The sequence below is a fragment of the Castor canadensis genome, chromosome 8 (assembly GCF_047511655.1).
Source record: "Castor canadensis chromosome 8, mCasCan1.hap1v2, whole genome shotgun sequence".
Classification (NCBI taxonomy): domain Eukaryota; kingdom Metazoa; phylum Chordata; class Mammalia; order Rodentia; family Castoridae; genus Castor; species Castor canadensis.
In genome coordinates, this window is record NC_133393.1 from 131,663,868 (window position 1) to 131,690,602 (window position 26,735).

The following is a 26,735-nucleotide window of genomic DNA, read 5'->3' on the forward strand; positions in this document are numbered from 1 at the left end:
GGGGATTGTTGCACAAGTCTGGATATATTAAAACCATTGAATTGTACATTTCAGATGGGTGTAGTTTATAATGTGTGAATTTCAAGCCAGTGAAGCTATTTGAAAAATTAAAAAAAAGGTGGTAGCAGAATGCATGGGACGGAATGGAAAGGATGAGGATGTGGCATTATCATGGGCAGAAAGACAGTGCGTGGCCAGCGTGGCAGAGAGTTCGTTGGGTGGCTTGTGATGGCCAGCTGCAGGGGTGCCTTGTGGGTTTTCCACCAGCGGAGTTAATGCCATGCACAAGTCAGGGTCACAGTGGAGGGGAGTACACTCAATTAATGCTGCTTGTTCTTATTCAGTCCTTGAATACACAGAAGATACTGTTCTCTTGGAAGGCAGTAATAGTTTCCTTTGCTGACCTAGAAATGCCTGGTGTGTGCTCCAGCACTTGGAAAAGGAAGGTGAGAGAGAGGAAGCTGAGCTCAGCTGCTGAGTCAAGGAGAAAAAGAGGAAGACCCAGGGTCACAGACGAAGATGAGGCCTCAGCGGTGAATAAGTATAGTCAGTTTGAAATTCTGCAGATATGCTTTTCCTACACAGTGGAAGTTATTGTTCTTTTGGAATGTGTTTGCTAGTAAATATCATGATAAGAATGTCTAAAAGGAAGTTAGCATTTAATATCTCTGAGTTGTGCTGATGGATAATATTTAGCTCAAGGGAATGGTGTTAATTTTGCAGTCTACACTTACAGTTAAAGGAAAATCAACACCCCTTTCTACTAAAGTCCATTTTTCCTTGAGAGTGTGTTTGTTTTGAACACTATGTCTCTTCACCCTCATGCCTCTGAAGTGTACTTTAGATCAAGCCAGAACACCCAACACCACCTCAATTACTTTCAGGTCTGAGATTTTCAATTTCAGAAAGAACTGAGGTCTCTATAGATCATTTGAAGGTTAATTATTTTTAGATAGCTACTGCTGGTTTGCCAACAGTTTCCTTTCGAAGCACAGGATAGCACAGTGTGGTTCCGCATTGACCTTATTCTGGACCAGGCCGAAGTCTTTCTTTGTCACTGTATTTGATTTGCTGCCCTGGATGTATTCTGTTCTTTAAAAGACTTCATGTAAGAATATAACATGGATAATAAACAGTTAGTGTTGGTGCTTGATTAGGATGCAGACAGGAACCTCATTTTGAAACCTTTCCAAGAAACAACTTTTTTTCTAATTTAATTTTGAATTGCTACAGAACCTTTACCAATGAGAGAAAATTTGGTGGATGACTCAGAGTGTGAGAGAGAAGAAGGACACATGCACATTAGTTGAATGACAACTGGTAGATATTTTTGTATTTATTGGTATTCTTAGTCTAACACCCTTGGCTGATGAGAGAGTAATTAAGCTTATTCTCATCAGACTTAAAAGTTTCACTTTGAATCTGTGACTGTCTAGGCCTTTGCTTAGCTGTTTGTTAAAACAAGGTCCCTTGCTGGTGTGATTTCCTCTCATTCAATAAATGAAAGCTAAAATTTTGGCATATTAACCTGTTAAGATAATTCAAATTACTCTTTCTTTATGGCTGTTAACAAATTTTAGCCACTACACATAGCCACATGGGGTTTTTGTTTGGTTTTAGTTTGTTTCCCCTAAATGCATTTTAGAGACGAGTTATGGCCTGTATTAGAATTCTTTTTTTGTGTTCTTATGTTAGTATTCTGGAAATAGCCACAAGTTGACAGGGCTCCAGAATGTAAGAGCAAGGTATTTCCACCTCTTACTGAGCTAGAGGTATAAACTTTCATCCTTTGCCAAGCCCCTTAGAAGCTCTGATTGTGAACTGTCATGACTTAACTTCAAAGCATGCCTGTTCTTTTGCTATGGGAGCCAGGACATTTTAATTATGTCTGAAAAACTATTGTAGGCTAGTGTAGGCAGTGAGTAAGAGAGTTTTTCTTTGCTGGTTTATGTTCCTGGTTTATGATACTGCACACACTTAGATTCAGCTAAATACCTAAATTGCCATGAGCCAATATATAGTCATTGATGAGGACTTTAATTCTCTCCCATGTCTGATGGGTATTTCTGTCATTTTCTTTTCTGAAGCCACAGATTGAGGAAGCATTGAGATGGAAATACACTCTGAACATAATTCAAAAAACTGTTTTTTGAGGTAGGAGTTGACTAAACCATTGGAAAGAAGTAACCATGATAGTATTTTTTGGTAACTGCAAAAGAAAGGAAAGAAGAGCATAACCAAATAGTAACAGTGATTGTAAGAAAATATATTTCAGAGAAAATCACAGGTATTTTTCAATGTTCACATATTTGAAAAGAAAAGATGGTACAAAAAGAGAGAAAGGGAAATAAAGAAAAAGGGAAATTCTGGCAGAAAAACCACAATATTTTTGGATGAAGAAGAAGAAGGGAGGCAACCATTGTAAGAACAAGGAACTTTTGGTGGACTCAGACATTAAGAGAAGATGTAGAGAAGACTGAAGGATGAGCACATGAACAAGGACAAATTTAGAAAAGTGGCTTAAATCAGGAAATGCCTGCACAACTCAAGTTCAGACTGAGCTGAGGATGGAGAGAATGCTAAAGTCAACAGAAAAGGGCTCTTTAAAGCCATGCTCAAAACAAGAACAAGTAAAGGCTAAGCTCGGTGCTAGAGGCAGATAGCATGATATTCACATATGAGGGAAAGCAGACCTACTCAGTTATTTGGCTACTCTCTTTACCAAAGAGAGTGATATTCCAACTGGAATGTTAAACATAAACATGGTTAAGAATAAATTGATGCATGCATGATAGGTAATCATAATAACGGCTTTAACTACAACATGCTGAGTCTGTACTCAGGACTGAATAGTATAAAAGAAAGTTTAATTATTTGCAGCTGTGCCTGGTAGGTGTTGTTATCAGTCCCATTTTACAGGTGAGAAAACCAGGGTAAGGAATATTTATTAATAAGCCTGAAGTTACCTGGTCAGTCAGTGATGCCCAAAATTCAGATCCTGGTCTGACTAGCTTCAAAGTCTGGCTCTTTTGACTGGATACCCTGACTCCAATACCTGTCAGCATAGATCTTAAACAGAATTACCTTTTTCAGGTTATGTTATAAGGATATAATAAGTAAACAAGCACAAACCCAGTAGATGGGACTGAAGAGCCACAGTGTGTAGTTGCTTCTAAAATAAGGAAAATGAAACATCAAAATGATAAAAAACAAAAACAACAAAAACAAAGACTTGGGCTGGGAGTGTAGCTCAGTACTTGAGTGCTTGCCTGGCATGCACAAGGCTGCATTCAGTCCCTGGAACTACAGAACGAAGCACAAAGGCTGTGTTCTTTTCTTTTTTTGTTTGTTAGTTTTTGTAGACAGGGTCTCACTATAACCCGGGCTGGCCTCGAAGTCTTGATCCTCCAGCCTCCACTTCCTGAGTACTAGGATTATAGGTATGTTGCACCATACTTGGCTTGACTTCTTAAGGGAGGCGGTTTCATTGTGACACTTCCATATATACATGTATTATTCCGTGATTGGTTCATCCCCTCCATTATTCTCCCTCCTACCCCATTCCCCTTCAGCAGGTTTCAATGTTCCATATTCATTTACCCTCCCCCTCCCACTAGAGCCCTCCCTTATTAATGTGACCTGCTTTATATTCCTGTCCTTCATTGTTTAAGTGTCTGCTCATTGTTCATGGGGATATTGGTCTGGTTTTTTCCCTGTAAATATACTGTGCTTAAGTCAGTCTCATGCCTCCACTACTCTACCTCTCCCTTTTCCCCTACCCTGTATTGTTCAGCAGTTTTCATTGTGTTTTGTTCTGTCTTGATCCTACACAGATATAATGTATTTCACTATTCACTCTCTATCATTCTTTTTTTTTCCTCCTCGTTAGTCTCCTCTAATAGTCCCACTTCTGGAAACATGTTCTTTATATATCTGTACATATGATAATGCTTGTATTTTTATTGGCTCTATGTTCCACATATGAGAGAAAACATGTGACTTTTGTTTTTCTAAACCTGGCTAACCTCACTTAAGATGATGTTCTCCAATTCCATCCATTTACCTGCAAATGACAAAATTTCATTCTTCTTTATGGCTGAATAAAATTCCCATTGTATAAATTTACCACATATTCTTAATTCATTCATCAGTTGTAGGGCATCTGGGCTGTTTAGCTTAGCTATTGTGAATAATGCTGCAATAAACATTGTTGTACAAGTGACTTTATTATATTCTGACTTACATTCCTTTGGATATATGCGTAGGAGTAGTATTGGTGGATCATATGGTAGGTCAATTTTTAGTTTTTTGAGGAGCCTACTTACTGTTTTCCATAGTGGTTGTACTAATTTATATTCCCACCAACAGTGTATACGAGTTCCATTCCTCCTTACCCCCCTCATCCTTGCCAGCATTTATTGTTGTTTGTGTTCTTTATGGTAGCCATTCTACAGGAATGAAGTGGAATCTTAATGTGGTTTTGATTTGCTTTTCCTTCATGGACATGTACGTTGAGCATTTCTTCTTGTGTTTCCTCATTGTATCATTGATCCTTTGGGAGTTTAGTTTTTTGAGTTCCCTGTAAATTCTGGTTATTAATCCATTGTCAGATGTATAGCCAGCAAAGACTTTCTCCCATTCTGTGGACTGCCTCTTTGGTCTAGTGACCATTTCCTTTGCTGTGTAGAAGCTTTTTAATTTCATGTAGTCCCATTTGTGAATCCTTTCTCTTAGTTGCTGAGTCAATGGAGTGATATTTAGGAAGTTATTGCCTTTGCCTGTATGTTCCATAAAGGTTCTCCTCAGGCTCTCCAGAGCCAAGAATTTGATGTTGATCCTTGGCAAACTTGAGATTTTGTTAGGCAAGTGGTTTGTAAAAAGATATAAATGAAAGTAACAATACTAAGGAGGCAGCATAGGTTCACAAAGCATGCCAGATTAGATTTTTCAGCCCTGTTTCTCTACCTCCTTCTCTTCCTTCCTAATTATTTAATGGGTAGCCCTATCATTGGGGGATTCCATAATGGTTTATAAACAAGTGAATTAATCTGGATTTAGCAAGGTACTTTCATATTTGTTGAACTATATGCAGATTACTGATTTAAGACAGGTTTTACTGAAATCAAAATACTGTATTTATGGCATTCCTCCGGTCTACTAATATAGCAGCTCTATCAAAAAGGAAACAAGTATTTGGCCTGGATTGTTTTTAGTGAACCCATGCATTTCCTGGTATTTATTGCCATTTATGTGCTTATGAATCATATATGTCAGCATTCCTCAAGCCATATTCTGAAGAACTCTAAGGTCTCTGGAAAATCAAATAGGTGTCATCTCATGAGAGCACAGCTTGGGAAATGCTGACCTATATAATAATTTATTCTTTTTATTTGTGGATGTGGGGATTGAATCCAGGGCCTATTACATGCTAGGAAAGTCTTCTACTACTGAGCTACATCCCAGCTTATAATTTGTTCTTAAACTTACTGGTCTATGATTTAGAAAATCAAATTTTTACATCTTTTTCAATATCTGGACAGGATTTGTTTGCCTTCTCTTTGATTTCTCAGAGTGTTCCATATCTTTATGCATGTCTGTCAGTTCATTCAGCATCCTAGAATAAAATTCATCTTGGCTTGGTGACTTCAATGCCTTTAAAGTATTAGGAATGGGGAGTGGTGGAGTGACTCAAGTGGTAGAGTGCCTGCCTTGCAAGCATGAGGCCTTGAGTTCAAACACTGGTACTGCCAAAAAAAAAAAAAAGTATTTAGGAACATTCATACTCATTTTGAGCTTCAGTCCCTATTTATGCTTGACCTTTTGAAGTATGAGAATGAATTAAGCATGGCATGTCCAATAGCTTAAAGTTGGGGTGATAATTTCAAGTTGTAAATAGAGGGATTTCACATCAGTATAGTGAAATGCTTTGTAATAATTGGGAGGCTCAATTAGAGGTTCTATCTGTTAGCGATACAAAGCAGACATTCATACATTGGATAGGATGTTAGAGAAGATGACCTTCTGATTCTAAGATTCCATGATTATGGACATTTCCCTTTCATACATAGTCAGAAATAGAGTAGCTGTTGGGTACCATCTAAATCTTGGAAATTAAAGACTGTTTTGTTCTGGTACCAATGATTATCCAAGAAAAGCATGTGCATTCTCAAGTTCTGGAAAGTAATTGCTGACTTGATTATTCAAAGGGTTTTGGTAGTTGGGCAATGAATCTATTTCAGGGATCCTTCATTTTATTACATATTGCCCTTCCGTGGTTCAGAGTATAAGATAATTGGACATCAACACTGGCTTCTCTTCCAAGACTCTGTTCTATGTGGTTTTATTTATTTGATTTTCAAAGAAAAAAAATAAAATTTTGGTTATGAACCTTTTTGCATATAACATGACTGTGTTGAGATCTAAATTTTGCAGAGGTTTGAAATAAATGGAATTCATCTTGCCTTATAGGTAGGTTGCAAGCAATGCTTGTGACATTTATACCAGAACAAAGAGATGCAGTCAGTACTTGTTTTTTAAAACAAGTAGTGGTTCTTTGAAAATTCTCATTTTCCCATAGTAATGAATAAATTATCTAAAGTAATGGGATTAACAGTATTATATTTTATTGTAAAGACAAAAGTGGCCAGGAGTTATAACTGCTATTTAGGACCAGACTTGGGTGAATTCCATGGCAGCATTAGCATTTAAAGAATATGACAGGGAATCGTTTTATAAAACTCAGTACATACTTAATGCTTAACAACATGGAATGAACAGAAGACCACTAAAATTTGACTGCTGCTGGATAAAAGTGCATAACAAGTAGTGTAACCATCATGTGGTTTTGGGACACAAGAAGTATGGGACAATTGATGATGATGATGTTCATGGTCCCTTATAAAATATCTCATCAGCCTTTCCACTTTTGCCCCTGCATTTCAGAGCACTTATGATAGTGATCATACTGTGTTATAAAGATATATTCAAGGACTGGAGGTATGGCTCAAGCAGTAGAGCACCTGCCTAGCAAGCATGAAGCCCCAAGTTCAAACCCCAGTACCACCCCCCACCAAAAAAAATATGTATATTCAAGTTGTATTCAAGTGTCTCTCTTTTCTCCTAGTAGACTGTAAGCTTTTTTTTTTTTTTTTTTGTTCCTGTTCTGGGGAAAGAACTCTGGGCCTCACACTTAGATCTGTACTGCTGATGTAGCCACACAGGCTGATGATCACAAAGCTCTAGGACCACCATTACACCATCATGATGGTCCCTATTCCCCACATCTCAATTGTGAAGTCTTCCTAGCCAAGACTTGGACATCCACAGATGCTTGTAGAATAAATAAAGGGCAGACAAGTGAGCAAGAAATTATTTTTACTATCTACTTATACCTTTCTGGAGGAGGGCCTGACTAATACAGACACTGATACTCTATTGCGGGTGTGGCAGATGTGGCAGGCAGGCTCTGTTTGGTTGGTACTTGTGATGTTGCTACAGTCATGCCTCCCTTTCCTGCCATTTTTGAAATTCTTCCTTTCCACCTGCTCATTCTAAGAAGTGCCAGCTGGTGTGGGGCTCACTCGCTTCCTTCCTTCCTTCTTCCCTCCCGCCCTCCCTCCCTTCCTTTCTTTCTTTCTTTCTCCCCTCTCTCTTCCCTCCCTCTCTTCCTCTTTCTCTCCCTCCCTAAGTCTCAATTGTTTTGGAGTACCTAGCACCGTGCTGGTGCTTTTTATACATATTATGTTATATAATCATATATAAGCCTATCAGTTCAAAAAAAGCTTACTTTGCCAGTGGAGAAGTGAAGACACAGAGAACTACCTGTACTGTCACATAGAAATAAACTGCAAGTGCCAAATTTCAAAGCAGTGTCTGTGTCCCAAATCTCACATTTCTTCTATTACCCGACACAGCCTGCCTAGATTATTTCTCAGTGCTTTTTCTTTCTGTTTTCCCTCACTTGCTGTCTCTTCCTCTCAAAACAAAGGCCAGAGTGAATTCTTGGGACACCACTTTTTAAGAATACTGACACTTACTCATTTTTCAAAATGTCTCTGTGCTCAGCCTTTATCTGTTTTACCCTTTGGTTGAATCTAGGCCAAGTTCACACTTTGTTCATTGGAACTTACCCTTGCCTCCCTTGTTTCTTTTCAGAACAGGCCTGAGGTTATCTTTCCATCAGGTCAGTCATGCTCTTCTCCCATGTGTTCTGAGAACTCTGTCTCTTTTCTAATAAAAGAGGCAGCATTGAGGCTGATCAGGATCCTAGGCTCTTGAGGCAGAATGCCAGTATCGAAACCCTGACTTTTGCTGCTTCCTAGCTAGGTGACCTTGAGTAAGTTGCCTCTGTGTCTCGGTTTCCTAACTTGAAAAATGAAGATAAGAATGACACCAGTGTCATAGTATTATAGGTTTAATCCACAGAAGAGTGCTTAAAGTAAAAAGTCATAGTAAAACCCTTAATAAATGCTAAGTTTGTATTTGAGTAAGTGACAAGAGCCTCACTCATAGTTTAAGGCTCATCCATGAACTGTTTGGGTTTTCCTGATCTTTGGCTTCCCATTCCTCACCCGTTTTTTTGGCCTCCTGTCTTCTGTCTGCTCCTTTTGTCTGCATCAGCAAACCCACTCTCCACCCTTAGCCTAGACATTATCTTAGACGTCCACCCTACTGTCTGGGCTGGGTTGGTCCTCCCTGTCCATGTAAACCTCCCTCACAGGGCTTTAAGAGCCTTCAAAAATACCTTTCCTTTGTGAACCCCTTCTTCCCATGTGGAGGAGATGTGAGTCACTCCTCTGCTTGCACTTTCTCTGATCACACAACTTCAGGTCACCAAAGCATTCATAGGTGAGGGAAATTGATTTTGCCATATGCTCTGTGTTTATGGAATATATGTTTAGGTCAACATTCATTTAGAAAAGGGTAATCTTTTCTGCCTGTGCCTGTTCTAACCCATAGCTCATAGAGAATAGGGGCTTGGACTATACAGCTCCGTAGCCCAGTAACACCTGCCAATTTATGAGTAGCAAATTCTTTTCAGTGATTTAGAGAAGACGTTATATAAATTATCCACCAAAAACCTAGTCCCTAACACATATTCTAAAATGGATTCTTAATGATCTGCTCTTGCAAGGTCAGCTATAGCCTTCTCATCTTACACCAGGGGGTGTTTTGATTTTTCTGGATTTGCTAATTGTTGAGAAAAGATACTTTTCCCACAGCAGATGTAGAAAGTATCTATACTTCTCACCCATACAGCCATGTCCTTCTCTTTCTGCAAGCTTTCATCTTCACTTCTCTGTGTTGCTTGGCCATGCCTTGTACTGCAAGCCCTGCTGGAGGAATGACTTTATCAATTAGATGGTAGAGACAATTCTAGAGCCACTGAACAGTGCATATTTTTCTACTTTGGAAAAATGACAAAAATTATAGTAGTTTTGCCTGTCATTTAAAAAAATAAACACACTCCAAACCTGTCAGGATTCATTGGCTTCACAGAACCAGACTGAAAGTACACCATGCACCAAATTATGGCAGAACAAATTCTTCTTTAGGACATTTATAATGGCTTGAGCTTTTTTTTTTTTTTTTCCTTCTTCTGTCTTTGTGTGTCTCATTACTGGCAATGATTTCTGAAACATTAAGCTTTTTCCACCTTTGTATAAAGTTAAATCAAAGGCGCTCTCTTGGTGGCCTTGAGCTATTTTTCCTTCCTGTATTGGACAAGATCCTTGTCATGATGGCTTTTTGGCATCCTACATGAGTTGGGTGTTCCCAAAGAGCAGTACCTGTTATAAAGAATACCTTTTTGATGCCAATGGCCAGATTCTTTAATAAAAACTTTCAAAAAGGAATGAATAAGTGAATGAATGAATGGAGGAATGAAGGCAGGGACTTGGGGGGAGACAGACTTATTCTTCTCTTTAAGATTGAGTGTGGGGTTAGGATATTTGTCATGGAGAAGATGGATATTGCTTTTACTCTTCCTATTGCTACATGTTAATGTTTAAATTTTACTTTGCAGTCTCCAATCTGCTCTTATATAATTGAATTTGAACTTCATAGCAATGCTATGAAGTTGGTAGGGAAGGTCATTATCCCCACCATACAAAGAATCGTTACTAACGAAACCAGAAAAGATCTAGCTGGCTCAGATCTCATGACTAAACCCAAATGTTGGTCTTGTGATTCTAAATACTGTACTTTCCTTACTGGGTCAGGAATTTCAACTTGACTATTTAGAATTCAGGTCTGTGTGAAAAAGTCACATTTTTGCCATGCACTTCAGGTCAGTGATTGTAATGTAGATGTGTACTGGACCATACCTACTTTCTTTTTTTTTTTTGGCAGCACTGGGGTTTGAACTCAGGGCCTCAGGCTTGCTAGGCAGGTATTGTTACCGCTTCAGCCACTCCACCAGCTCCCTGGTCCACAGTTTTAAAAACCTCACTCTACATCAAATTATACCTTGTGTTTCAACTTCTTTTTATTAAGTTCAGTGTATTGAAAAAATGAAATTTAAAATGGTATGTTTAACCTGAGAAGACCGAAATGATAAACTCATTTAAGTGTTGTGCCCCAAATCAAAAATGATGTATAACAAATGATTATTTGTTACAACACTTCTGGTAATAGCTGAAAACTGGAGACCTTCCAAATAGACACCAGGAAGGGAATGGTTGAATAATTAAGTAGCACATTCATACAGAGGACTAATACGCAGTTATAAGAAGGAATGAGGAAAATCTGTGTGCTTTTGCCATGAAGCAATTTTTTTGGGGGGGCTGTCATATGTGATTAAAGTAAAATGGAAAAGAATATTTATATAGTGTGCTACTTTTAGCATAAGAAAAAAGGAAAACAAATAAATATTTTTTTGTGTGTGTAGACCCACACATTTGCTAATGTTCAGAAAGAAAAGAAGGGAAATGCAAATAGAAAACTAATGACAATGGCTAGCTGACCATTTTGTGGGAATGAAACAGTAGCTAGGCTATTCTTGGATCCCTTGATGCTTCAGTTTCTCTGATGGGCTTCCTGGCAATGGCCTCGCAGAAAAAAGAAAGATGTCTAAATATATTAACGGTACTGAAGATGAGAATGATGAGCCCATTGAGAAGCCGTCCCAGAAGATGGGACAACTGGGTGTCGTGGTCCACTATTATAATCACAGCACTTGGGAGGCAGAGGCAGGAGGATCACAATGTTGAGGCCAACCTAAGCTACATAGTGAGACCCTGTCTCTAAACAAAACAAAACAGAAGTGTCCTCAAACATACTAGAGGACAGTGGGATGGTATTGCTGTCCATAGTTATGCCCAGTTTCCAGGGACAAGTGGGTTGTGCTATAGGAATCCAGTGTCTCAGTATATAAGAGGGGTCCACCTGCTAGAAGGAATTCTGCATGTCTCTGATGATGGCTAAGGAATCTGATATGTGCTGCCAACTATTCCAAAGACAACAAAAGAAAAATGGATGTGACAGATGGTTCATCAGCAGTGAAAGTGAAAAGAGTAGTCAAAAAAACATTTGATTTAATAGTGTTAGGCCTCCCATGGAAACCAACGGACAGGATCTAAAAGAATATTTTAGTGCCTTTGGGGAGGTTCTTATACTACAAGTCAAAAAAGATATTAAAACTGGGCATTCAAAAGGGTTTGCCTGTCTTTGTTTAATAGAATATAAAGCCCAGGTGGAAGTAATGTCACAGTGACATTTAACAGATGAATTATAGTATGTAAACTTCCTAATTTTAAGCCACACCCAGGTGAGGCATTGAGAAGCAGAAAGGTGTGAGTGTTGTATAGAGGGCATGACTGCCAATGAACTGTGGCAGTTCTCTTGTCAGTACAGGGAAGTGAAAGATGTCTTCATTTCCAAACTGCCCAGGGCATTTGGTACACTAGTAGATGATCAGGTTGCCCAGTCTTCCACAGAGAGCATTTGATCATGAAAGGAATCAGCACACTCATGTCCAATGCCAAGCCTAAATGCAATAGCAACAGACAGAAAGTCAGACGATTTGGTGGTAATCTAGGTGGCTTTGGGAATCGGTGGACTTAGTAATGGTAGAGTAGGTGGAACTGGCTTGGGGAACAGCCAAGGTAGTAATATGGGTCGAGGGATGAACTTGGATGCTTTCAGCATGAAGCCAGGAATGATGGTTGTGGCCCAGGCTGTGCTACAGAGAAGTTGGTGTATTAGGGACATGCAAGCCAGTCAGTAGAACCAGTCCAACGCATCGGGAATAAGCAAAGCCAAGGCAACATGCAGAAGTTGCCAAATTAGGTCTTTGACTCCACAAATAAACAGTGGTTCTGCATTCCAGTGCAGCAATTGGTTGGTCAGGCAGTGGTTGTAATGGAGGCTCTGTGTCAAGCAGGTGATAAATCCTCTGGCTGGGGAATGACACAGCTGGGAATGGTTGGTTGATATAGAGTGGTGGGAATTCATGTTTTTATAAACTCATGGTAAGCATATTGTAAAATACACATGTACAATGAATTTTCTAAATTGTTCATTTAATGTGGAGTTCTTTGGTTCTTGTTATGGTACTGGGGTTTGAACCCAGGGACTTGTACTTGCTAGACTGGTGCTCTATTACTTAGCCACTCCCTCAGCCCTTTGGTGTGGAATTTATTCAGAAGTATTTCTGACATTTTTCTTTAGAAAAGAGGAGGAGCTAAAGGAATTTAAAAGGTTTTGTTTCCTGACCGGTAGAAATATTGAGTGGTTGAAAGTGGACTGCTGTTTGCCTGATTGGTAAACCAGCACACTACAACTGATTTCAAAAGGTCTCTCCTTTTGACAAGTCCCTGGACTTGTCAAGAGAATTCTTTGCATGTCAAAAGGGAAAAACATCCATTTGAACAACAATCTTTTTTTATTCATTTTAATTTTAACCCCACCATATAGATTTTTTTTTCTTAGGAAAATCTCCTTTTAGGAGATCAAGAGGAAATAAAAAGGTTATCTATTATCTGTAGGATAGGGTGAGAACAAAAGTGAAAGTTAGATCACTTTGTTGTCCACTGTTTCATAGTTTTGGTTTGGGACCCATATAAATTTTTTATGTAACTAAATAAATTTGCAGAATCACTGTATATTTCAGTGATTTTGAAATGTTTTGATTTCACATCCCTTTTGGGTTACAGCCTAAGGCAAAATGAAAGTGATCATAAAGAATTCTTAAACTGAAAAAAAAAAAAAGGGCTGGAGGGGTGGCTCAAGTGAGAGTGCCTGCCTAGCAAGTGTAAAACCCTGAGTTTAAATCCCAGTGCTGCCAAAAAAATAAATAAATATTGCTTAAAAAAAGAATTCTTAAACTGGCTGAAAACATGTTCAAGTGGTAGAGTACCTGCCTAACAAGCTCAAGGCCCTGAGTTCAAACCCCAGTACTGCCACAAAAAAAAAATATAATAGATTTAAAAAAAGAATTCTTAAACTGTGTTTAGTTTTTTTCATTTGTGTGTGTGTGTGTGTGTGTGTCTGTGTGTGTCTGTGGGTCTGTGTGGACTTGGGGTTTGAATTCATGTTCTTATGCTTACTAGGCAGGAGCTCTACCACTTAAGCCATACCCCAACCCGATTTGTTCTCACTACTTTTTAAATAAGATCTCTAGTTATGCCCAGGTCTCCCTGAACCATGACCCTTCTATTTAGCTACCTGCCTAGCTGGGATGACAGGGGCACACCACCATACCCAGTCTTCAGAACTTTTTGCCTAGGCTGGCATCAAACCATGATCCTCCCAATCTCTACCTCCCAAGTAACTAGTGACCACACACAGCTTGTATTCAGTAATTTTATCATTAATTTATATTAGTATTATTAATCATAAATAATTAGGTTAATGCAGCTAGAAACCAAGTTTCTATGTAACAAAGGAGGTTTAAGTATAAAATTGAAAAAGGTAACAATCCAATCATCTTTCATTTGAATAGGAGAGATCAGTCATGATGAATGCATGATTTATAGTACCAGTCTTGTTCACTGAAAATAAACAGAGATAACTAGAGGCAGTGACAGCCCAGTAACATTTAGTTCCTCAAGTGCCCAGATTGTGGCCTCTAAATGGCATTTCTAACTAAAAGAATTAGGGATCCTTGAACAGATCATTCATTCTAAGTCTGGAGTATGAAATGTACAGAATGACCCTGGAACATCTTAAATCTGAAAGCCATCAAAGAGACTACTGGGATCTTGCCAAAATGATTCAGAAGCCAATTCCAGGGGCATATATGGGGGGGGTTGAGCATCAGAAGGACTAAAATGTAAAAACTCAGTAAGTTTATGATAGTACTCTAAAAACACAACACAACAAAACAAAAAACCAAACTCATCTGTTACTTCTGAAGTTGTGAAACTGCCAAGTCATCATTATGAAAATGGATTTATAAAAAAAGGAAATCTAGGATCCACTCCTGTTTTCCACATGGGTTGTACTTCACAGTAAGTTAAGTTCTTTATAGAAAATTACAGTTAATAAATGCAAAAGTTTGCTAGAAATTTAAACACCCACAATTTTGCAACATTTAATGAGATAATGGAACTAGGCAACAACCATTAATGGATGCTAAAATCATTAGGCAAAGACCTATTTAATGGAGAACCAGAATGTTATGAAGACCTTTATAATAGAGAACACTTGAAACTATTGGTCAATGTCAACAGCACTAAAAGTGGAACAACCAAACATTGTGCTCCTCCAAAGTGAACTGATAGAAGAAAAACAGCACCACCTGTGAAGTATTCTTATTTATTTATTTTTTTTGTGTTGAGTATGTTTTTTTATTTTTTTATTATTCATATGTGCATACAATGCTTGGGTCATTTCTCCCCCCTGCCCCCACCCCCTCCCTTACCTCCCACTCCGCCCCCTCCCTCTCCCCCCCACCGCCTCGCTACCTGGCAGAAACTATTTTGCCCTTATCTCTAATTTTGTTGAAGAGAGAGTATAAGCAATAATAGGAAACAAAAAGGGTTTTTGCTAGTTGAGATAAAGATAGCTATACAGGGAGTTGACTCACATTAATTTCCTGTGCGTGTGTGTTACCTTCTAGGTTAATTCTTTTTGATCTAACCTTTTCTCTAGTTCCTGGTCCCCTTCTCCTATTGGCCTCAGTTGCTTTTAAGGTATCTGCTTTAGTTTCTCTGCGTTAAGGGTAACAAATGCTAGCTAATTTTTGAGGTGTTTTACCTATCCTCACACCTCCCTTGTGTGCTCTCACTTTTATCATGTGCTCAAAGTCCAGTCCCCTTGTTGTGTTGGCCCTTGATCTAATGTCCGCATATGAGGGAAAGCATATGATTTTTGGTCTTTTGGGCCAGGCTAACCTCACTCAGAATGATGTTTTCCAATTCCATCCATTTACCAGTGAATGATAACATCTCGTTCTTCTTCATGGCTGCATAAAATTCCATTGTGTATCGATACCACATTTTCTTAATCCATTTGTCACTAGTGGGGCATCTTGGCTGTTTCCATAACTTGGCTATTGTGAATAGTGCCGCAATAAACATGGGTGTGCAGGTGCCTCTGGAGTAACCTGTGTCACAGTCTTTTGGGTATATCCCCAAGAGTGGTATTTCTGGTTCAAATGGTAGATCAATGTCTAGCTTTTTAAGTAGCCTCCAAATTTTTTTCCAGAGTGGTTGTACTAGTTTACATTCCCACCAACAGTGTAAGAGGGTTCCTTTTTCCCCGCATCCTCGCCAACACCTGTTGTTGGTGGTGTTGCTAATGATGGCTATTCTAACAGGGGTGAGATGGAACCTTAGTGTGGTTTTAATTTGCATTTCCTTTATTGCTAGAGATGGTGAGCATTTTTTCATGTGTTTTTTGGCCATTTGAATTTCTTCTTTTGAGAAAGTTCTGTTTAGTTCCCTTGCCCATTTCTTTATTGGTTCATTAGTTTTGGGAGAATTTAGTTTTTTAAGGTCCCTATATATTCTGGTTATCAGTCCTTTGTCTGATGTATAGCTGGCAAATATTTTCTCCCACTCTGTGGGTGTTCTCTTCAGTTTAGAGACCATTTCTTTTGATGAACAGAAGCTTTTTAGTTTTATGAGGTCCCATTTATCTATGCTATCTCTTAGTTGCTGTGCTGCTGGGGTTTCGTTGAGAAAGTTCTTACCTATACCTACTAACTCCAGAGTATTTCCTACTCTTTCCTGTATCAACTTTAGAGTTTGGGGTCTGATATTAAGATCCTTGATCCATTTTGAGTTAATCTTGGTATAGGGTGATATACATGGATCTAGTTTCAGTTTTTTGCAGACTACTAACCAGTTTTCCCAGCAGTTTTTATTGAATAGGCTGCTATTTCTCCATCGTATATTTTTAGCTCCTTTGTCAAAGACAAGTTGGTTATAGTTGTGTGGCTTCATATCTGGGTCCTCTATTCTGTTCCACTGGTCTTCATGTCTGTTTTTGTGTCAGTACCATGCTGTTTTTATCATTATTGCTTTGTAATATAGTTTGAAGTCAGGTATCGTGATACCTCCAGCATTGTTCTTTTGACTGAGTATTGCCTTGGCTATTCGTGGCCTCTTGTGTTTCCATATAAATTTGACGGTAGATTTTTCAATCTCTTTAATTAATGCCATTGGAATTTTGATGGGAATTGCATTAAACATGTAGATTACTTTTGGGAGTATAGACATTTTTACTATGTTGATTCTACCAATCCATGAGCATGGGAGATCTCTCCACTTTCTATAGTCTTCCTCAATCTCTTTCTTCAGAAGTGTATAGTTTTCCTTATAGAGTCTTTCACATCTTTTGTTAGGTTTACACCTAGGTATTTGATTTTTTTGAGGCTATTGTAAATGGAATTATTTTCATGTATTCTTTTTCAGTTTGCTCATTGTTAGTGTATAGAAATGCTGATGATTTTTCTATGTTGATTTTATATCCTGCTACCTTGCTATAGCTATTGATGATGTCTAGAAGCTTCGGAGTAGAGTGTTTTGGGTCTTTAAGGTATAGGATCATGTTGTCTGCAAATAGGGACATTTTGACAGTTTCTTTATCTATTTATATTCCTTTTATTCCTTCTTCTTGCCTAATTGTTCTGGCTAGGAATTCCAGTACTATGTTGAATAGGAGTGGAGATAGTGGGCATCCTTGTCTGGTTCCTGATTTTAGAGGGAATGGTTTCAGTTTTTCTCCGTTAAGTATAATGCTGGCTGTGGGTTTGTCACATACAGCTTTTATAATGTTGAGGTACTTTCCTTCTATTCCTAGTTTTCTTAGAGCTTTTATCATGAAATGGTGTTGAATGTTATCAAAGGCTTTTTCTGCATCTATTGAGATGATCAAGAGGTTTTTTTGTTTTTGCTTCTGTTAATGTGGTTTATTATGTTGATTGATTTTCGTATGTTGAACCACCCCTGCATTCCTGGGATGAAGCCTACTTGGTCATGGTGAATAATCTTTTTGATGTGTTGTTGAATTCGGTTTGCCATTATTTTGTTGAGGATTTTTGCATCAATGTTCATTAAGGAGATTGGCCTATAGTTCTCCTTTTTGGAGGTGTCTTTGCCTGGTTTTGGGATAAGTGTAATAGTGGCTTCATAAAATGTGTTAGGCAGTTTTCCTTCCCTTTCTATTTCGTGGAACAGTTTAAGGAGGGTTGGTATCAGTTCTTCTTTAAAGGTCTGATAGAATTCAGCAGAGAATCCATCAGGTCCTGGACTTTTCTTTTTGGGGAGACTCTTGATTGCTGCTTCAATTTCATTTTGTGTTATAGGTCTATTCAGGTGATTAATTTCCTCTTGGTTCAGTTTTGGATGATCATATGTATCTAGAAATCTGTCCATTTCTTTTAGATTTTCAAATTTATTTGAATATAGGTTCTCAAAGTAGTCTCTGATGATTTCCTGGACTTCCATGGTGTTTGTTGTTATCTCCCCTTTTGCATTCCTGATTCTACTAATTTGGGTTTTTTCTCTCCTCATTTTAGTCAGGTTTGCCAGGGGTCTATCGATCTTGTTTATTTTTTCAAAGAACCAACTTTTTGTTTCATTAATTCTTTGTATGGTTTTTTTGGTTTCTATTTCGTTGATTTCAGCTCTTATTTTTATTATTTCTCTCCTTCTATTTGTTTTGGGATTTGCTTGTTCTTGTTTTTCTAGGAGTTTGAGATGTATCATTAGGTCATTGATTTGGGATCTTTCAATCTTTTTAATATATGCACTCATGGCTATAAACTTTCCTCTCAAGACTGCCTTAGCTGTGTCCCATAGGTTCTGGTAGGTTGTGTTTTCATTTTCATTGACTTCTAGGAACTTTTTAATTTCCTCTTTTATTGCATCGATGATCCATTCTTCATTAAGTAATGAGTTATTTAGTTTCCAGCTGTTTGCATGTTTTTTGTCTTTACTTTTGTTGTTGGGTTCCACTTTTACTGCATTGTGATCAGATAGTATGCACGGTATAATTTCTGTTTTCTTATATTTGCTGAGGCTTGCTTTGTGCCCTAAGATGAAGTATTCTTAACCAACCCTAAGGTTGAACCAAAATCTCATCAAACTTCCATGTCAAACTACAGTGGTTCTTTTTAATCCATGGGGAATATATTCTAAGACCCCAGGGGAAACCTGCACTATAGAGAGTACTGAACTCTAAATATATTATGTTTTTCCTTTGCATATATACCTGCAATAAAGTTTAATTTGTAAATTAGAGAAAGTGATTAGAAGATTAACCATTATAACTAATAATGATCTAGAACAATTATAACTATATAAAGGTTATTTGAATGTTTTCTCTCTCAAAATCTTATCATACTGTACTCACCCTTCTGGCATGAATTTTTCTTTTCCTTCTATGTGGTGCTGGAAGATCAAACCCAGTACACAGTAGACAAGCATTCTGTCACTGAGCTATATCCCCAGATCTGGTATGAATTTCTTTTTGTTTTTTCTTTGCAATTTCAGTCAGAAGATTCATTCTTACCATAGATCTTAACAACCTCAGCATAGTTTTGTTTTTTTTTTTCTTACTGAGTTAAAACATTCACCTTTTCTCATAAAGGAAGCACTTCATGGCTTCTCTTGGCATATCTGAATTGCCAGCTTCACTACTCTTACACAGTGGGACCATTAATAAGCAAAGTAAGTGTTACTTGCACAAGGACTGAGATACTATGACAGTCAATTTGATAGCCAAGATGGCTACTGACTAATGGATAGGTAGCATATACATTGATTATCCTTGGTAGGTCAGAGCATGGAACTTTATCATGCTACTCAGAATGGCACACAATTTAAAACTTAAATGATTTATTTCTGGATTTTCCATTTATTATTTTTAAAGTGTGGTTATTTGTGGATAATTGAACACAGTCAACCACAGAACACAAAACTGCTCCAGATAAGAGGGGTCTACTCTACCAGTTTACAGGGAATATAGTAGATAGAGGAACATGTTAAACAGCACAGGATATAAATTAGCCAGTGCCTGAATATAGAATGTTCTATAAAAAAATAAGCTAAATTCTTCAGCCAATAAATGTCAGAAAAAAGTCGGGAGGGGGAACTGTTATAAATTAAAAGACAACAAGACCTGTAAAGCAAATGCAGGTACAAACCTTATTTGGAGCTTGTTTCATACAAACTAGCTATAAAAATAACCTTTATTTTTTTTAAAACAATAGTAGAAAATGGAATGTACTGTTTGTTACATGTTATTAAGGGATTCTTAATAGTTTTATTAAGTGTTAATGATGTTGTAGCTATTATTTATTTATTATTATTTTGGGTGGTTCTGGGATTGAACTCAGGGTCTCACATTTGCTAGCCAGTTGCTTTACCACTTGAGCCATGTCCCCAGTGTGTGATTATTTTTTTAATAGTCCTTAATTATTAAAAGTACTTCATAGTGACTTGACATGATGCCTAAGATTTTCTTTTAGAAATGCTCTAGTGAAAGAAAAAAATGTGTATAGAAATTTGGATAAAACCAGAATGATAGAATTAGTAATTGTTGAAGTTTGGTGATGGGCTCATGGAGTTCTTTACACTTTTCTCTCAACTGTGTTGTTCTTGAGAATTTTATCTGATAAAATAATCAAGTTTTACTACTTGAGAGGCAGAATCCTGACAGGCCTGGGTTATAACCACTTACACTGAGGGAGTCACTACTGTTCTCTCCATGTTCTCCTCCCTCCCTCCCCTTTCACGTTCCCTCCATCCTCTGTTTCTTCAGAGATCACGTAGTGAGCCACACTTTGCACCAGGCACTGCTCCAGTGCTCCCAGCCTTTCAAGGTGTAGGTACTATTGTTACTCTCATTTTACAGATGAGGAAAACAAAGCCTGAGAGTTAAATTTCTTGCCCACAGTGTTTGATTTCTGTCCTTGCAATAAAAATACCTGAGATAATCAGCTTAGGAGGAAGAGAGATTTATTTAGTGCATGGTTTCAGAGTTTTCAATCCAGGTTACTTGGCCTATCGCTTTGGATCCGTAGAGACACAGTACATCATGGCCAAAGTGTACAGCAGAGGTTTATTCACCTCAGGGTCACTAGAAAGTGTAGGTAGGGGGCAGTGTACTGGTGTCTCTTTTCAGGGGCACACCCTCTTTGACCTGACTTCCTTTCACTGGGCCCTACCTCCTAAAGGTCCCACAATCTCTCAATAGCACCAAAAGACAGTGGGCCAGGCCTTTAACATATGGCCTTTGGGGGACATTTGTGATTCAAATCACATCACCCACAAAACTATCTGCCTGGCTCTAGAGTCTAAGCTCTTATACATTTTCTGCTGGTTTCCAGGAGTAGTTCTTTGATTTTATATATTGTTTTAATTTTGTTAATGGATACATTTTATATAATGAGTACATAAGAATAAATCAAGTGGATAGCATCTGCATGTCTCACTTGTACGAATGATGAAGATCTCATTCTTATTGCAACAATTACAAATATCTAATCAAAGGCAAGCAGTGATAAAAGTGACATTATGAAGAAACTTTGTCTACATTCATAAAAGAGTAAAGCCTTACAAATTATAACTTTGAAGCCAAAAAATAACATGTATTTATGTTTGCTCTTCAATGAGATATATCTGATAATCTTTTTACTAGAAATATAGGCCTGGGAAAATGGCTGATTTCATTTCTCATGTGTTTGTAAAATACTTTTAGGACCATTGCAAGAAAGAAATATTCTACAAAAGTCAAAGCAAACAAACAAATGAAATCCTGAGTTTCCCCTGTGCACTATTTGCTTTATTTCCTAGCAAAATTATTTTGGCTTTTGCAGAACCTGTGTGTGCCTGTGGGCATGTGCAGGCCTGACCACCATCTGTCATGTGTCATGCTCTAGATGTCACAAGTAGTAGTCACCAGTCAAGGAGGAGAACCAAGACACCACACTGACTGCTTGCTGCAGGGTGTGCAGGATTTGTACCTTCTGCTTTACATGACTTAGTGAGACCCGCAGTGCAGTACTTCATGGTTGGTCTCACTCACATAATGATTTACGCCCTACAGATGCCTGACTGGGTCTTAGGAAATTGCACTAATGGACCTGGCATGGTTATTTCCTTCAAGAACCAAGGTACTAAATATAGTCAAGCTGAATGACAAAATTTTACTCACATTCAGGGCCTAGTGAGGGCATTAAAAATGGAAGAATAATAAGTGTCGCCTGCATTAATTTAGTTTTTACCCAGTGCCAGGTACTATGCTAAGCCCTATAAATACTTAATCGCATTTAGCCCTCTCAGTAATCCTATTTTATAGCTGAGGTGGCAGAATGAAGCACAGAGAGGTTATGTGACTTGTCTGAGGTTGTAGAGTTGGTAAGGGGCAGACTGGGCTCCATAGCTACTCCATGTGACCCCAGCGCCTTTTGCCCTCTGTCTACTGTGTAGCTTCAGAGCCAGCAGAAGGAGGTAAACACTCAGTAGTCCCTCTGCCATGGTTTGGCTCTGATGGGCTTTCAGGACATATTGCAAAGCCTTTGTTCTGTGCCACAGCTCATCTTTTCAATATTGCAGATGCCTGGAGTCAAGTGGAAAGAGATAAAGAGACTGATAGCGCACACATGGCAAATCTCTGGCAGAGATACTAGGGCACAGCATGCAGACTGACTTACCATCTAGTGGGCAAGCCACATGGCCTGGCTACCCTGCATGACAGTTAAAGGTCATCAGAATGGATATTCGTTCAAGACTATCAGAAAGAAAGTAGGTCAGACATGAAATGAAAACAAATGGCAATGAAATGCCACTTTGCTATAAATACCACAATAAAATCTGTCCTGCTTAATAAGGAGGTAGCTATTCTCTATTGATTTGTTTAAAAAACATAGAACCTGTTCATGTTGAAATTCTAAACCTATTCATTATTAATATGATGTACTTTCCTCAAAAGGATGATACTTTGACAAATGCAGTTTCTGGCTTCAGTCACATATAGAGATACTGGAGTAAGTACAGCATAGTATTTTGCCTTAAAAAAAAAACTAAATTTGATAATGCATATATCAAGCACCTCTAAAAGTAATTTACACTTGGAAAAACTATTTTGGGGTATCTTTTCCTGGTCTGGGGGAAGAAGTTTTAAGATAAAAATTTAATAAGTTTAGTACTTTGGGGAGTAAGGGGGAAAAATTTTGCCACCTTATATAATTGGAATATGCTTTACTATTTATGAAATATTTAAAAATGACTCAAGCTGATTCTCTTTAACTAACATCAGAAATGAAAATAAAAATCATGTCTACTCCAGAAGATAGTATGCTTGAGTCACCCCCTGGTATGAATGGTATTCATCTTCCTCATCTTCTTGATCCCTGACCTGTGGAGATCAAACATACTCAAACATGCTTCATTGGAACTTCTCCAAGCTTCTTTTCCCTCCAGTGTCCAACCATGGCTGCTCCTAATAGCTCTTGGCAGAACAGGAACAGGAACCAAGGAATGGATACACAAACAGTGATTTATTTGTGGAAAATAGACTTGAAATCTTGGCAGCATTAGCTGTGTTTATTGGAAATGCAAGTTCATGACAGTAATTTCAAAAGGCATTTTGAAGGATTACTGATACCCCACTTCACAGGTCATTAACTGAAACCATACGTTTGGATATCAGTGAGAATCTGGGAAGCAGTGCAGACAAGAATGACACTTAGGATGTTGTTCTATAGCTTGTGACCATGAGGAAGTCACTTAGATTCTAACATAAGGGGCTTATACTTGATCTTACTGACTACTTCCTACTTCATCAAAACGTGACTTTTAAATTCCTCTGGGATGTTCAGGTCAGGTGGAGCATTAGTTTGGTTTTGGCTTTAAAGTATTGGAGAGGCAGCAGGGAACATCAGGGATCACATACTCAAATGCATTATCTGCCTGGACTATGTCGACAAATAAATGAACTAGTTTGGCAAAGTGGAGGCACAAATCTCTATTTTATGTAAAACTCCATGTTTTCAACATTCATTTTTGTTAATTCACTTAATGTTTTAAGCCACATGTGGCTGGCCAGTGAGCCTTCTGTCTTAGACTTCTGGCACATACTCTGTACCTAGAGGTAAGGGACGGGATTTTGGATTCTGGCAGAACTGGACTTAAACCTAGTTCTGTCCCCCAATAGCTGTACTTCAGTTCTCAAAGTTTTAAATTTCTTCATCTATAGAAATGAGAATGATAGTATCCCTTTTGTAGGATTTCTGAAAGATTGCAGGTCACGTGGTATCTAATACATAGTAGACATCTTCTGCTTGTTAATTCCAACCACCTTTGTGATGGAGGTAGTATTTTTGTATAGTTTCTAAATTCTCTTCAATTTACATTTCACTTGTTGTCTTAAGAGACACCAGATGGAAGGATACATTTTCCATTTGCTATTGGATGTAGAAGACAATGAAATTAAAAAGGTATGTTGTTTACTTAGGAGGTAGAACCTGTAAAGCATCAAAACCCACCTTGATGGTGGGGAACACAAGACAGGGTTTCCTCTGTAGGAAAAAGTCTAGTAGATGGTGTCCCCACTGTGATTGACGGTAATCGAAAGAGATACATGTTTACACCAAATTCTTTAAAACTTACCAGAACTAGAAAGGGGTGCCTATTTGTTTACTATGTTTATTATATCATATATAGAGGCAAATAAATTTCCCATCAGAGTGATTCACATTAGAATCAGAGTCCTGTGGTGTGGTCTGTTGACCTCTTTAATTCATTCTACACATACCTTTTGTGGGCAGGCATCAAAAATCATCTGGAACTCAGGGTGGTGATGATGGTGATGTTATGTAGAAGTATGCCTCACTTCGAGGAGCCTGATCTTCAAGAATACAAACTTAGCAACAAGTAACTGGAGTGTAAATAATAGTGCTATTGCCATTATCCTGTTCCTTCCTTAAAAGATTATTTGGAGTTCCATGAAGTAGCAAGCCCCTCTATTGCACTTGAAATATGGTCATCTCATGCTCACTGGAATGTGCTTACATCTCTGCCATAGCACCTGCTATGATTTTGCAGTACTTCCTTACCAAATATATCACTGAGCCGTTGGTAGAATGATGTTCTTGATTTTAGTTGGAGGATTTGAAGTGGTTTTCAAGTATATCCTCCACCCAAAGTGCTGGGGGAGTTCAAAAAGCATTAGCATTGGAATCAGAAGGCACACTGCTGTCTGTCCTTTGCAGTCACTTGACCCATCTAAGCCTCAACTTTCTCACCTTCCAAAGGAGCTCAGCACTCTTTCACTGCATTCTTGCAGGGAGTCAGAGGACATAGGGTGTGTGAGAGGATTTTGGGAACTGTTGATGATGGTCCTCATGGCCATCATTGACCTTTTGATAATGGAGCCTTGACCACTCTGAAATGGAAATGTCTCTCCTTCCTCAGGCTCCTGTAGCACTTTGTTTCACAGCTCTGGCCTCTTCTTCCTTACGTGGGTTCTTTGTATGTTTTATCTTTGGTAGTCAGCCATTCAAAGGTCAGAGACTGTGGAGGTGGTTTACTTTTTGAAAATCCCCTCCTCATCTTTCCCTTTTCCAGTTCCTATGTCAATTGACAGAAACATATTACTTTTCAGAGCTGCCAACCTTTCTCTGAGAGGCTAGGTCCATGTTTCTCCCTACAGAGGCTAGGAATGCCTGATGCAGTCACTTATTTTCAGAGTGTGGCTAATTTACCTCCAGAGGAGTCCCTGGGAATCTGGAGGTGTGTGTCAAGGGAAGTGTGGTTCATTACTTTTCCTGAGCAGGTATGCATACAGTCTTGATACAGTAAGCTCTCAAGAGCATGCAAGAACCAGAAGTTGGGTGTTAGAATTCAAACGTTGATAACTTTAGAGATAGAAAGGTTGGCTAATAGTTTTATAATATACAGGGAATGGCTAGGAACATGTGCAAAATAATAATGTTAAGCATAGATTTTACTTTTTTTAATTTTTAAAACAATCATATGGCTTTCAAAAATCAAAATCAATTAGGGTTGGGCACAGTGGTTCACAACTATAATCCCAGCTACTCAGAAGGTGGAGAGGAGGATGATTGTGGTTTGAGGTCGGTCAGAGCAAAACGTTAGCAAGAAACCATCTCAATGAGCATGCATGCCTGTAATCCCAGATTTGCGGGAGGTGTAGGTAGGAGATTGCAATACAAGGCTGACCTTGGGCAGAAATGTGAGATCACATCTGAAGAAGAATTAAAGCAAAAAATTGCTGAGTGGGCATGGCTCAAGTGATGGAGCACCTGCCTAGCAAGCACAAGGCCCTGAGTTCAACTCCCAGTTCCTCTCCCCATGGTTGCTTGGGATGAGGGAGTGAACACAGTGGGAGAAGACTGATAAAGAGGAATTCACAGAGATTTGAAGGGGATGGAAGATATGTGTATTATTTTGATTGTCCTAACTCGTTCACACTTATATACATATGTGTAATTGTGTTAATTTAAGTTGCATACTTTGAATATTTATAATTTATTTTATGTTAAGTTTGTCTTATTACAGTTGTTAAAACATTGTATTCCTTCATCATTCTGGAAATAAGGAAATCTTGGAAAAGAGATGTTTATAGAAAATAGTATTCTAGAAAGGTGACCCAAACATGGTTCATGTTATTTTGTGTTTTGTCTTCCTCCACAAATTCCCTAACTGGGGATTTCAGAAAATGTAAAAGTAGTGTGAACTCTTTAGAATAAAGTTGTAAGTCCTCTTGGGTAGTAGTTGTGGTTTTAGAATATGGTAAGCTTGTACTGCTTGCATAAACTGAGTGTGAGCTATTCCTACTCCTCCAAGGAGCTCATGGGAACTCCTAAGCAGTTTGAGTCTGGCCAAAGGTCACAGAGTTTAGGATGTTGTTAACCCTGCTCCTCAAGGCCACAGAGTTTCAGCCCATTCGAAAGACATCACGTGAGCCCAGCTGCAGGCAGAACTTTGCTTCTCTGGATGGAAACAATATGCATTGTCCTTTCTAGTAATTGTAATAGATGCCGTGCTTTCTTTTTGGCCTTCAAGAAACTCAAGGTAAACTTGAAGGTCAGCTGTTGCAACCATGGTGTTCATGTATTTATTTTTACAGGTCTTGAATTTCTATTTTGTTTATAGTTTTCTAGCTTAGAGTCTATAGTAGTTTTTGAATATTTATATGGCTTCTTTTACTTTCTTCTTCTTCTTTTTTGGATGGGACTGGGGTTTGAACTCAGGGCCTTATGCTTGCAAAGCAGGTGTTCTGCCACTTGAACCACACATTCTTAATATGGTCTCTTGATG

General features: G+C 38.3%; 1 protein-coding gene and 1 pseudogene across 4 annotated transcripts in view; both read left to right on the plus strand.

The window, feature by feature from the left end:
- The window catches only part of Cradd (CASP2 and RIPK1 domain containing adaptor with death domain), a 213,163-nt gene that overhangs the window by 107,731 nt on the left and 78,697 nt on the right, over nt 1-26,735 (plus strand). The gene's annotated exons all lie outside the window — the stretch shown is intronic.
- On the plus strand, nt 11,206-14,820 carry LOC109688784 (TAR DNA-binding protein 43 pseudogene; annotated as a pseudogene).